The sequence below is a fragment of the Pogoniulus pusillus genome, chromosome 32 (assembly GCF_015220805.1).
Source record: "Pogoniulus pusillus isolate bPogPus1 chromosome 32, bPogPus1.pri, whole genome shotgun sequence".
In the NCBI taxonomy this organism is placed as follows: domain Eukaryota; kingdom Metazoa; phylum Chordata; class Aves; order Piciformes; family Lybiidae; genus Pogoniulus; species Pogoniulus pusillus.
Window position 1 is genome coordinate 14,410,450 of NC_087295.1, and position 12,350 is coordinate 14,422,799.

Sequence of the window (12,350 nt, forward strand, 5' to 3'; positions counted from 1 at the left end):
GCCAAAGCAGCCATTGCATTCGGGCGAACAATAAGTAAGCTTTTGCCATGTGTCTGTGCTGATTTTTGCCTGCTCTGCCCTGCTGCATTACGCTCTGCTTTGCCTGCAACGACTCTCAAGGCACCAACAGAACTCCCTTCAAGGGTTTGGGTACTGTCTGATACTATTTTGTGAGTAAATATTCAAAGCCTCTTTAATTCTGTAACCAGATTCTATTTTGCCTTCTGCCTTTGTAGCAGGAAGGAGCCTCTCGAGTCCCCTGGGGGGCAAGCAGTATAATTGAAACTAAGAACCTCTTTGAAGTTTTGAGTTTAGTGTTTGCATTTGTTAGTTATTTCTTCAGTGTTCTAGGTTGCCTGTTCCCTGCGTATATAAATGTACAAACTGTGAGCTTTGACCCTTGTAAATAAGTGTTCTGGTGAGGTTTAATGTTATCAAACCCTTTCATAGTTAGTAATAATCTTCACCTGGATATAAAAATTAATATAGATTATTAATTTTGGATAATTTGTAGCAGGTCTGTAAAATAAAGACCAGTAACTTGTTGCAGTGAAACAGTCAGGCTAAGGAGATGTTGTTGATCCTGCACACAACTCAGGACTTTTTGATGTGCTGTGATGGGTACAATTCCTTCAGTTGATGCCCACCAGCACGGATCTTAGTGAACTGAAGTTGGAGATGGGAAATGTAAAGATATCCAACCCCAGGTGAAAGTGTAGGTAGACATTACTAATAAAACTTTAAAAGAAAGATTGAATACACCTGCTGATGCTTAACAGAGCTCTTTATAGAGTTGATAGATGCATTTTGATGCATGTAAGTTGCTAAGTCCACCTAAGATGATGTGAGGGTGTATAGGATTGACCCTCCAGGGGGAGTAAGCTTGAACCTGACCCTGGGTGGTCTTGACCCCTCTCCAGGGGTGGGTGTGAACACTATCAGGTGATGGTTAGCTCACTCCCCCTTCCTGTCTAAAGATCCATAAAAGCAGGGGGACTTCCTGTTTCTCTGTGCTCCCTGCTTCCCAGCATCACCATCCTGTTCCTGGTTCTCTTTGTTTTACCACATGACCATCACCATCAAAACTGGGTTGTATTAATACATTTTGTATTTGCTCCCCCTTCCCTATACCCTTTGTAACTTCCCTACCCCAGATACCTTTTTAAATTACTGCTAAACTTTTCTTTTTTAACTTCCAAATGGAGTGAGATTAATTTATCTGGATGTACTGACCTTTCCTCTCTCTACATCTAATCCCTTTCCTTTGGGAAAGAAAGGGGAAGAAGGAAGGGCACTCTATAAAAAATTGGGTTTGTTTCTATCCAATTTATTTGAGTCTCTGGAAATTTAAATTAGAACCAGGACAGAGGGACAGAAGCCTACTAGAGAGAGATGTCTCTGCAGGTGTCAGAGAATGGTATTTAAAATCTGCAATTCCATAAGAGATGTGGGTTAGATTGGTTTTTGACTTGGGGCATAATCAAACCTTAGGGAAGAATATGTTGTCCAGATGAAAAGATAGGTTCTCACTGGTAATGATATAATACTGTGATTTTTATTACTGCATAATTGCCTTGAAATCTATCACAGGAGTAAAACAAAAGAGAGAGAGAGGCTTTCACTAAAACTAGATAAGACTTCTTTCCTACTCATGCAGTCCAACCCCCCTGACAGAGCAGGATCTCCTATACCAGATCACACAGGAATACATCCAGGCAGGTTTTTAATACCTCCAGAGAGGGAGACTCCACAACCCCACTGGGCAGCCTGCTCCAGTGTTCTATCACCCTTACAGGGAAAAAAGTCCTCCTCATGTGTAAATGAAACTTCCTATGCCTCAGCTCCCACCCAGTGCCCCTTGTCCAGGCACTGGACATCACCCAGCAGAGTCTGACTCCATCCTTCTGGCACTCACCCTTTATGTATTTATAAACATTGATGAGGTCACCTCTCAGTCTCCACTTCTCCCAGCAGCACAGCCCCAGCTTCCTCAGGCTCTCCTCGTAACAGAGATGTTCCACTCCCCTCAGCATCTTTGTGGCTCTGTGATGGACTCTCCTAAGCAGTTCTATGTCCCTCTTGAACTGGGGCACCCAGGACTGGACACAGTACTCCAGATGCAGCCTCACCAGGGCAGTGCAGAGGGGCAGGAGAACCTTTATGCTTTAGATCTGTGCTACCTATTTGTTTGTTCCACTGAGTTCCTTACACTGCCGAGGCAGCTGGTAATGACTGTAAACATTCCTCTACTGCTCATGTGGCTGCTTTTGATGAGTTTCTAGAATAATGCTGCACAACTGACTTGGGCAAGATGCACTTCTATAGGATTTTGGAATCAGAAGTGGATGATCAGGCACATGTTTTAATCTCATCACAGTCTCAAACTGCACCGGGGCAGGTTTAGGCTGGACATTAGGAAGAAATTCTTCACAGAGTGACTGCCCATTGGAATGGGCTGCCTGGGGAGGTGGTGGAGTCACCATCCCTGGAGGTGTTTAAAAGAGGCTGGACAAGGCACTTAGTGCCATGATTTAGTTAAATAGGAGGATTAGGTGATAGGTTGGACTTGATGATCCTAGTGGTCTTTTCCAACCTGGTTAATTCTGTGATTCTGTGATAGATAATTTTGTCTGAGTCTGTTACTACATAAAGCTTGATTCTCCATTTCATTATATTGGTTTTATGCTCATGTAACTCTAAGCATCCAATGGACTTGCATCAGGATAAAACATGATACCAAGCTGGGGGCATGACACCAAGCTGGGGGCAGATGTCACTGAGTTGGAAGGCAGAAGGGCTCTGCAGTGGGACCTTGACTGCCTGGACAGATGGGCAGAGTCCAATGAGATGATGATGTTCAATAGCTCCAAGTGCAGGGTGCTGCACTTTGGCCACAACAACCCCATGGAGAGATACAGGCTAGGGTCGGAGTGGCTGGAGAGCAGCCAGACAGAGAGGGATCTGGGGGTGCTGATTGATACCTGCCTGAACATGAGCCAGCAGTGTGCCCAGGTGGCCAAGAGAGCCAGTGGCATCCTGGCCTGCATCAGGAATGGTGTGGTCAGCAGGAGCAGGGAGGTCATTCTGCCCCTGTACTCTGCACTGGTTAGACCACACCTTGAGTGCTGTGTTCAGTTCTGGGCCCCCCAGTTTAGGAGGGACATTGAGATGCTTGAGCATGTCCAGAGAAGGGCAATGAGGCTGGGGAGAGGCCTTGAGCACAGCCCTACGAGGAGAGGCTGAGGGAGCTGGGATTGGTTAGCCTGGAGAAGAGGAGGCTCAGGGGAGACCTTATTGCTGTCTACAACTACCTGAGGGGAGGTTGTGGCCAGGAGGAGGTTGCTCTCTTCTCTCAGGTGGCCAGCACCAGAACAAGAGGACACAGCCTCAAGCTGTGCCAGGGGAAATTTAGGCTGGAGGTGAGGAGAAAGTTCTTCCCTGAGAGAGTCATTGGACACTGGAATGGGCTGCCCGGGGAGGTGGTGGAGTCGCCGTCCCTGGGGCACTTCAAGGCAAGGTTGGACGTGGCACTTGGTGCCATGGTCTGGCCTTGAGCTCTGTGGTAAAGGGTTGGACTTGATGATCTGTGAGGTCTTTTCCAACCTTGGTGATACTGGGATACTGGGATACTGTGAAAACTGGTATAATGGAGTGGAGGATCCGTCCAATAGTGTACCACAGCATTACAGTGTGAGTTACTGAGGATGTGGTAGCCACCCACTTCAGCAGACAAGCTCTTATTCCCCCACCAATCTCTCTGTGCTTTTCTTGCTTGGTAATCAGCCTTTTCTGACTTGCATTTACAAGCATACTCAGGTTTTATTTTGGGGAGCAGTGTGCCTGTTAGAATCATAGAATCATAGAATCAACCAGGTTGGAAGCGACCCCCAAGATCATCCAGTCCAACCTAGCACCCAGCCCTAACCAATCAACCAGACCATGGCACTAAGTGCCTCAGCCAGGCTTTTCTTGAAGACCCCCAGGGACGGTGCCTCCACCACCTCCCTGGGCAGCCCATTCCAATGCCAATCACTCTCTCTGTGAAGAACTTCTTCCTAATATCCAGCCTAGACCTACCCTGGCACAACTTGAGACTGTGTCCCCTTGTTCTATTGCTGGTTGCCTGGGAGAAGAGGCCACCCCCCACCTGGCTACAATGCCCCTTCAGGTAGTTGTAGACAGTAATAAGATCACCCCTGAGCCTCCTCTTCTCCAGGCTAAACAGGCCCAGCTCCCTCAACCTCTCCTCATGGGGTTTGTGCTCCAGGCCCCTCACCAGCTTTGTTGCCCTTCTCTGGACATCTTCCAGCACCTCAACATCTTTCTTGAATTGAGGGGCCCAGAACTGGACACAGCACTCAAGGTGTGGCCTGACCAGTGCTGAGTACAGGGGAAGAATAACCTCCCTTGTCCTACTGGCCACACTGTTCCTTATGCAGGCCAGGATGCTATTGGCTCTCTTGGCCACCTGGACACACTGCTGCCTCATCTTCAGCTTACTATCTATCAGTACCCCCAGGTCCCTTTCCTCCTGGCTGCTCTCCAGCCACTCAGTCCCCAGCCTGTAGTGCTGCTTGGGGTTGTTGTGGCCAAAGTGCAGAACCCTGCCCTTGGCCTTGTTCAATCTCATCCCATTGGCCTCTGCCCACCCATCCAGCCTGGCCAGGTCCCTCTGTTGTTATCGCACTATTGATCTTTTACTTTGTGTTAGCAATACTGCTTCAGTGCTTTAATGTACTCGTACAAAGAACAAAGCAGAGCTCTTGTACTTGCACTGTGAGAATGCTTATCTAAAGCGTTCCTGAGGCTTGAGTCCTTTTGGCTGTTTGATTAAGATTGCTGTGCATCAATATCCAATCTCGTGTCTGGGGGGCTGTGCTGTGCATTTGCTGGCCAGTGGGCTCAATATTCAGATAGGTTTTTTTTCAGCTCAAACATCTGACTGCATGGCTTTGTGCAACAGAAAATCGCTGCCTTGCTAATGCTTGGTAACACTCTGCCATTAGGGGAGCCCCAGGATACTATTTATGAATCTAACTTTGTCAGTACTGCCCGCAGGCACAAGGCACAGGCAAATGGTGTTTATTGCAGTGCAAATAGGATCTTGCTCTGTGCAGATTCTGTGTGTGGAAGCTTGCACATTCCCCATAGGATGGGAACCATATGGATCTTTATTTTTTTGGCAGGGAAATAGCAAGCAGACGCTGCAGTCCCCAACTGGAAGAGGAGGGGTTCTGTAGGAGGGCAGGATGTGCTTTGTCTGCTTTTACAGCATTGCCTGTGTGTGCCTGATGAGGTATTGGAACCGTAGTTCTTCTTAACAACTCTCCAAAACATTTTCTTTTGAGCTCTTTGTGCAACCCTCTTCAGGAACATCCAGGAACGTCTTTTTGCCTCCTAGTGATGAGTTTTCCCTATGCTTATGGAATCTAGGCATGTTGAAAACAGATGGCTTTAGCACAAGGACAACATTGGTTTTGCTTCACCCCCAGCACTTCCCTTTCTTTGCTTTTACTTCTGGTATTGTGATTGCAGCTGAGGAGCAGGGACACTGTTTTGTGTCTGCAAAAGCCTGTACAAGGATACAAATTGCATTTGTGCAAATGCAAGTGAGCCTTTTGGAGACCTCTGTCAAGGTCCAGAGAACAGAGATTAACAATAGCTCTGTCCAGAGGAGCAAGATCTGTTCTTATGGATTTCCGTGTTGTGAAATTAAGGCACAAATGAGACCAGAGATCACCACAAAGCTATTTATTAAAGGACAAAGTTGGACAAAACAGAGGGAGAGAGAGAGAAGAGAGAGAGAGAGAGAGATAAAGAGAATGCTGGAGAAGAAGAGAAGAAGCAGGGAAGGAAAAGAGCTGTGATCATATTACCCTCAGTCGCAGATGGGGGGAGAGAGAGAGATGGGTGCGTGGCCCAGGGATGATCTTCTGTGGAGTTCATCAGGGGTTCTTCTGGTGGTGGTGCAGCTCTGGTGGTCTGGTGGAGGTCTGCCCTTGGTAGTCTGGTGGAAGTGCACACCTGGTAGTCTGGTGGAAGTGCACACCTGGTAGTCTGGTGGCAGTGCACACCTGGTAGTCTGGTGGCAGTGCACCCTTGCTGCTCTGGTGGCAGTGCACCCTTTGGCAGGCATTCCTCCTGCCTTTTGTGCAGCTCTCTGCTCGGTGTCCAGCTGCAGCTCCCCAAGAAATCTCCCTGTGTGCTCTCATGCGTTCACAGGAGCCCAGCACCACCGGGGGGAGGGCCTCTGCCCCCTCCCTGGCTGTACCTGTCCATACCCTGAATGCACAGAAGCCTTTTCTCTTCGGGGTAGCTGAGATAAGGTGTAGGCATCCTGGGCATTCCAGCCAGGCTGAGGGCCAGGAGTTTCCAAGGTGTTGTCTGTTGATTTGCATCCCTGAGCTTTCAGCCAAGCTCTGAGTCTGAGTCCTGGAAGTTAACAAAGGCAACCCTTATCTTTGTTGGTTAGGGAGAGAGGATGCAATCTTTGTCTTTGTTGATGAACAAGAGAGAGGATTTAGATTCTCACAACCTCTCCTTAGGTCAGTGTCCTGGGTTGTGCTTAACCTGCTGCTGGTGTTCAATTCCATGCTGCTGTCAGGCCAGCTTCAAAATTAAAGTGCTGTCTGAAGCAAAGTGTCATTGGGCCTGAAATTCAGAGTGTAACATGAGAGGCCTCCTGTTCTGTTTGCTGCTTTTGGGTTCCAGGTTTGTGGGTGTCAGTCTCTTCCACCGGGTGGGTGGTGGAATGGGGAGGAGTGGAGGTTCAGTAGCTCTCTGGCTGCTGCCTTTTTGCATTTTGCTGCACTTCTGCTGCATATAGACTAAGGTAATTTTGCATTGTATTATCTCCTTTTTCTCATTAAAGCTCTTTATCTCAACCCGAGCTTTTTGTGTTTGTCCCTCCTGACTTCTGTGTTGGAGGGGGAAAAGGCTGTTAACCCATTACAGTCAACAACCACAAAGCCTACAGCTCTCAAAGCACAGTACCAGATACTGTACTTTTTAATGCCAGGAAACTTGGGGACATAAGATTTAAAATGAATCAAGGTCAGTAAAATTCACATCTCTTCTCTCTCTCCTTTCTGGTGTACATCTTACGACAACTTAGTTAAAACACACTTCTTCCTCTTCATTTCACCTCTCCCTGAGCTGAAAGAAAAGAAAAGAAGAGAAAAGAAAAGAGAAGAGAAGAGAAGAGAAGAGAAGAGAAGAGAAGAGAAGAGAAGAGAAGAGAAGAGAAGAGAAGAGAAGAGAAGAGAAGAGAAGAGAAGAGAAAAGAAAAGAAAAGAAAAGAAAAGAAAAGAAAAGAAAAGAAAAGAAAAGAAAAGAAAAGAAAAGAAAAGAAAAGAAAAGAAAAGAAAAGAAAAGAAAAGAAAAGAAAAGAAAAGAAAAGAAAAGAAAATGCCTGAGAGTGAATGTCAAGATTAGCAGCTGTAGATCTTGTAGGCTGTTATTACATTTTTGCTTCTCTTGTCTTTTAGTAGGTTCCCAGCTTGTCACTTAGGCCAGTTACATATTAGGGCATTAGCCTATTTGTATGTAAGGGGAATTTGGAGAGGTGCCTCTGTGTCATATTGGTGAGAAGATGTCAAGTCCTGTTTGTGAGCAGATCCCACCAGGGCAGTGCATGGCTGCAATTCTGTGCAAGGTTGGGCATCCACATGCCTACAAAGGACTTTCCTTGAGTCTATCCCCAGCAAGGACAGCCCTATCCTCAACATATCACTGTGCTTCACCTGTGTCAGAGATACCTATGACTTGTTTCTTAGATCCCCCACAGTAGCAGAAAGAGAGGCCTTTGTCTCTGGTAGGGGATCCCTGATTGCAAAATATCAAAATATTTGACCTGCAGGCTCTTACAGTGACTAAAATTGTTAGACTTGATTTGTTGTTGTTAAAATTTAAATATATGAACTGGATTTTCTCACATTGTCATTTGCTGCATCAGATTTTCTTCCTTTCTCTTCTTTGATGCCCTGGGGGAAGACTTCTCACAATATAGGTGACTATTCTGATAATGTGTTTGATTTGATACCTATTTGGTGATATACTGCAACAGATCATAGAATTGACCAGGTTGGAATAGACCTCCAAGATCATCCAGTTGAACCTAACACCCAGCCCTAGCCAATCAACCAGACCATGGCACTAAGTGCCACCAGGGACAGCGATTCCACCTCCTCCCTGGGCAGCCCATTCCAATGCCAATCACTCTCTCTGCCAACAACTTCCTCCTAACATCCAGCATAGACCTCCCCTGACACAACTTGAAACACTGTCCCCCTGTTCTCTTGCTGGTTGCCTGGCAGCAGAGACCAACCTCACCTGGCTACAGCCTCCCTTCACGTAGCTGTAGACAGTAGTGAGGTTTGCCCTGAGCCTCCTCTTCTGCAGGCTGCACACCCCCAGCTCCCTCAGCCTCTCCTCACAGGGTTTGTGCTCCAGGCCCCTCACCAGCTTTGGCGCCCTCCTGTGGACACCTTCCAGCATCTCAACATCTCTCTTGAATTGAGGAGCCCAGAACTGGACACAGCACTCAAGGCATGGCCTGACCAGTGCTCAGTACAGGGGCAGAATAACCTCCCTTGTCCTGCTGGCCACACTGCTCCTGATCCAGCCCAGGATGCCATTTGCTCTCCTGCCCACCTGGGCACACTGCTGGCTCGTCTTCATCTCCTCTCTACCAGCACCTCCAGGTCCCTCTCTGCCTGTCTGCTCTCCAGGGACTCTGTCCCCAGCCTGTAGTGCTGCTTGGAGTTGTGGCCAAAGTGTAGAACCCTGAACTTGGCCTTGTTCAATCTCAACCCATTGGCCTCTGCCCACCCATCCAGCCTGGCCAGGTCCCTCTGCAGGGCTCTCCTACCCTCCAAGAGATCCACACCTGCTCCTAGCTTGGTGTCATCTGCAAACTTACTGATGTTGGACTCAATGCCCTGTTCCAAATCATCAATAAAGTTATTGAACAGCTAAATGGTATTGGCAGGGCTGTTGGAAGGGTTGTATTTTTCTCCTTACCGTTGTGTATATCCCAGAAGCTTATGTGCTATTCAGATAACTCCCTAAGCTAATAGTGAAATGGTTAGCTGCCTGTCAAGTTCTTGGCTCAGCACACAATATCTGTAAATTTGTTAGTACTTTCTGGGATTTATTGGACAGTTTATTCTGAGGGGTCAGCACTGCTTCCAAATGACAAGCTGTTTCTCCCTGCACTTGTCTTCATACGCAGGATAAGCGCAGCATCCGTGTCAGGCTGGTGGACAACATAATGACAGAATGAACAAGGATGTGTTGCTTTCTCAAAAGAGATTCTATGCTAGCCTTCCCTGTGAGGGGTTTCTATGTACTTCTGTACATTATATACTTTACCTACATAGTCATTTCCATCAGTCTGCCATTGAATGTTTTCATAGAATCACAGAATGTTAAGTCTTGGAAGGGACCTCCAAAGATCATCTGGTCCAACCCCCTGCCAGAGCAGGATCGCCTGGACCAGGTCACACTGGGATGCATCCAGATGGTTCTTGAATACCTCCAGAGAGGGACACTCCACAACCCCCCTGGGGAGCTGATTCCAGTGCTCTGTTACCGTCACAGGGAAAAAATTCTTCCTCAGGCTCACATGGAACCTCCTATGCCTCAACTTTCACCCATTGCCCCTTGTCCTGTCGCTGGGCATCATTGAGAATAGGCTGGCTCCAGCCTCCTGGCACTCACCCCTTGTATATTTATAAACATGAATGAAGTCTCCCCTTAGTCATCTCCTCTCCAAGCTAAGAAGCCCCAGCTCCCTCAAGCTCTCCTCGTAAAGAAGACATTCAGTTCCCTTAATCATTCCATTTTTGTGTACATCCACTGCATGTAGCATTCCTTAATACGTCCATGTATCAACAGCACAGCTAAAGTGATCTTGGAGAAGACCCCTGTAAGAGGACTTGGAAAATGCATGAGTGCCATAGAAGGACCCAGCTAGTGCTGCAGTTCTTCTGCAACGTTTTATGAACAATATTTGGTAGAAGCAGTGAGATAAAAATGCCTCTAAGTTCTCATAATAGGATATAGATATATATGGGCAAACCCAGAGGTTTAAAATAGTCTCTGTGTAAGCATTGAAAGGGCAGATAAATGCTCCTAAAATAGCCATGTGTTTCTATTAAGCAAAACATCACTCAGATGCCACCTGCTGCTTTTGGCATTTAAAAATCTGATTTGGAATAGAAAGAACAAATGATTGCTTCTCTGTCTCTCTCCTCTCTTAATTTTGGATGTTTCCATCCCATTGGTTGGATGAAGTCAGTGGTGATTTGAGCTTGCACCCAGAATGAATGCAGCCAGTCTGAACTAGGCTGATTAGTACTAAAGCCATGATGCCAGGGTGATCAGGAAATAAAGCACTTGTTTAAATACAAGCAGTGATTTTTTTGTTTCAGGGTGCTCATGGAAAGCTGCTGTTGATTGCCTCAGCATAAGGAGGAAAAAAAAAAGGCAGGGAGTGTAACTCACTTCTCTGCTAAAGAGGGACTGTATGTGCAAAATCTGTTACTTGTAAGACTGGTGCACACCATATGAGAAGGATCTGCATGAGGTTTAAGTTAGATGAGGATACTGCACAGGAGAGTTTCTGAGTGTAAAACATCAGCATTTTGACAGCAGTAAGACCACAAACAGTAATTTTTAAAAGCTATTTTATTCTTCTGGTTTACAGTTAAAACCAAAAGAAAACAAAAAAGGCCAAATGCAAAAAATCTTTACAAGTATTCATGTCCACACAATCCACCAGTAGTAATATTTTCCAGGTGCTAATTTTATTGATAATCATTAACTGACAGGGAGGGAGAGAAGGAATATGACATTTATGACTATCAACCAAGAGATAGTGCAACTTTGCTTCATAGCTGATTTAGTTGGGGCAATTAATGAGGCAGGAATCCTGTAATTATTTTTCTTTCTAGAAAGCCTCACCCACAACTATATACAAATTAGATAACTTCTGGGTTCTAATTTGTTCAGGAAAGGATTCTTATTGGCAATATAGTAATTTAAGCATAAGAAAAAATGGGAAGAGTTTAGCCACAAAATGGCTTTGCCTCACTTACAAATAGGCAGCCTGGAGCCCTAGGGCAGGTCTGTGCTACTCACTGTGGTGGAGTAGAAATTTTAAGCTAGTCCCTGGCTCCTTTGTGGCAGTGTTGGAACTGCTCAGCTGTTGAGAGGCTTCTAGATTTTCCCAGGGTGCTGGGAAAGAGGCAGACTATCTTTGACCTGATCCTGGTTCCTCTTGGCATGGAGGTTTGCAGAGGTGCAGGCAGCATCTCTTGCAGATGTGCAGAGAGCACCGTGGCAGTGACACTTCTTGCCATGTCATGAGGCACTTAAATGCCTTCTCCTGGGAAACTTGAAGCACTTAAATTTCCAGGTAGTTCAAGCCCAAAACATCAGGGCTAAGCTGGTCTGAAGGACGTGGCAGAGCAGAACATGCTTTCCAAGGTCAGTGAGACAGAAGCAGCTCCGTAAGGCAGAAGCAGCAAGGCAGAGGCAGCACAACTGCCTGCAACTTAGTTCCATTTGCATTATTTGCCTGAGTGCAAAGGCTCTTTTGGCCACAGGGATTCACCAATCAAAATGGCATTTGCAAACCTAACCATTAGATGAACCCAGGGCTTGCTTGCCCAACACCACAGTATCACAGTATCATCAGGGTTGGAAGAGACCTCACAGATCATCAAATCCAACCCTTTACCACAGAGCTGAAGGCTAGATCATGGCACCAAGTGCCACATCCAACCTTGCCTTGAACAGTGCCAGGGACGGCGACTCCACCACCTCCCCGGGCAGCCCATTCCGGGCAGCCCATTCCAGTGTCCAACAAGTACCTAAACACCTGTGGGTCCCTGTTTATCACTTTGGGAGGGGACATAATAGCCCAAGCCTTTGTTTTCCTCCTGCCCTTGCTTCCCCCATCAGCAGAATGGTAGGGCAAGCCGGGACATCTATTAGCCTTCCAGGACAATAGCATGCAACAGTGGAAGTAAAACCCACTTTTAAGTGCTGCCTGGGACATTTAGCCTGTAATTCCTAACACATTTCACCAGGAGGTGGGCTTTTCACTCTCTGCCTAAGTTAATGTGAAAATTTCAATAAGAGGCTGTGTAGCCATCCCTTAATAAAATAATTCAGGCATGTATATGGAATGTGTTATTCTCAGCACTGCAGCATTACGATCCAAAAGCAGTACTGCATGTGAGAATCAAGGCAGTAATATTGCCTTGGATATCACGTTCCTTCCACTAGCTAGCAGTCTGTAAAATCAGCTGTCGCTGCATTGCAGATAATTATGTTGTGTATTG

The 12,350-nt window shown here is 46.5% G+C and overlaps 1 protein-coding gene across 11 annotated transcripts in view; it reads left to right on the top strand.

Annotated features, from left to right (window-relative positions):
• RBMS3 (RNA binding motif single stranded interacting protein 3) overlaps nucleotides 1-12,350 on the top strand; it is a 599,905-nt gene that overhangs the window by 491,374 nt on the left and 96,181 nt on the right. The gene's annotated exons all lie outside the window — the stretch shown is intronic.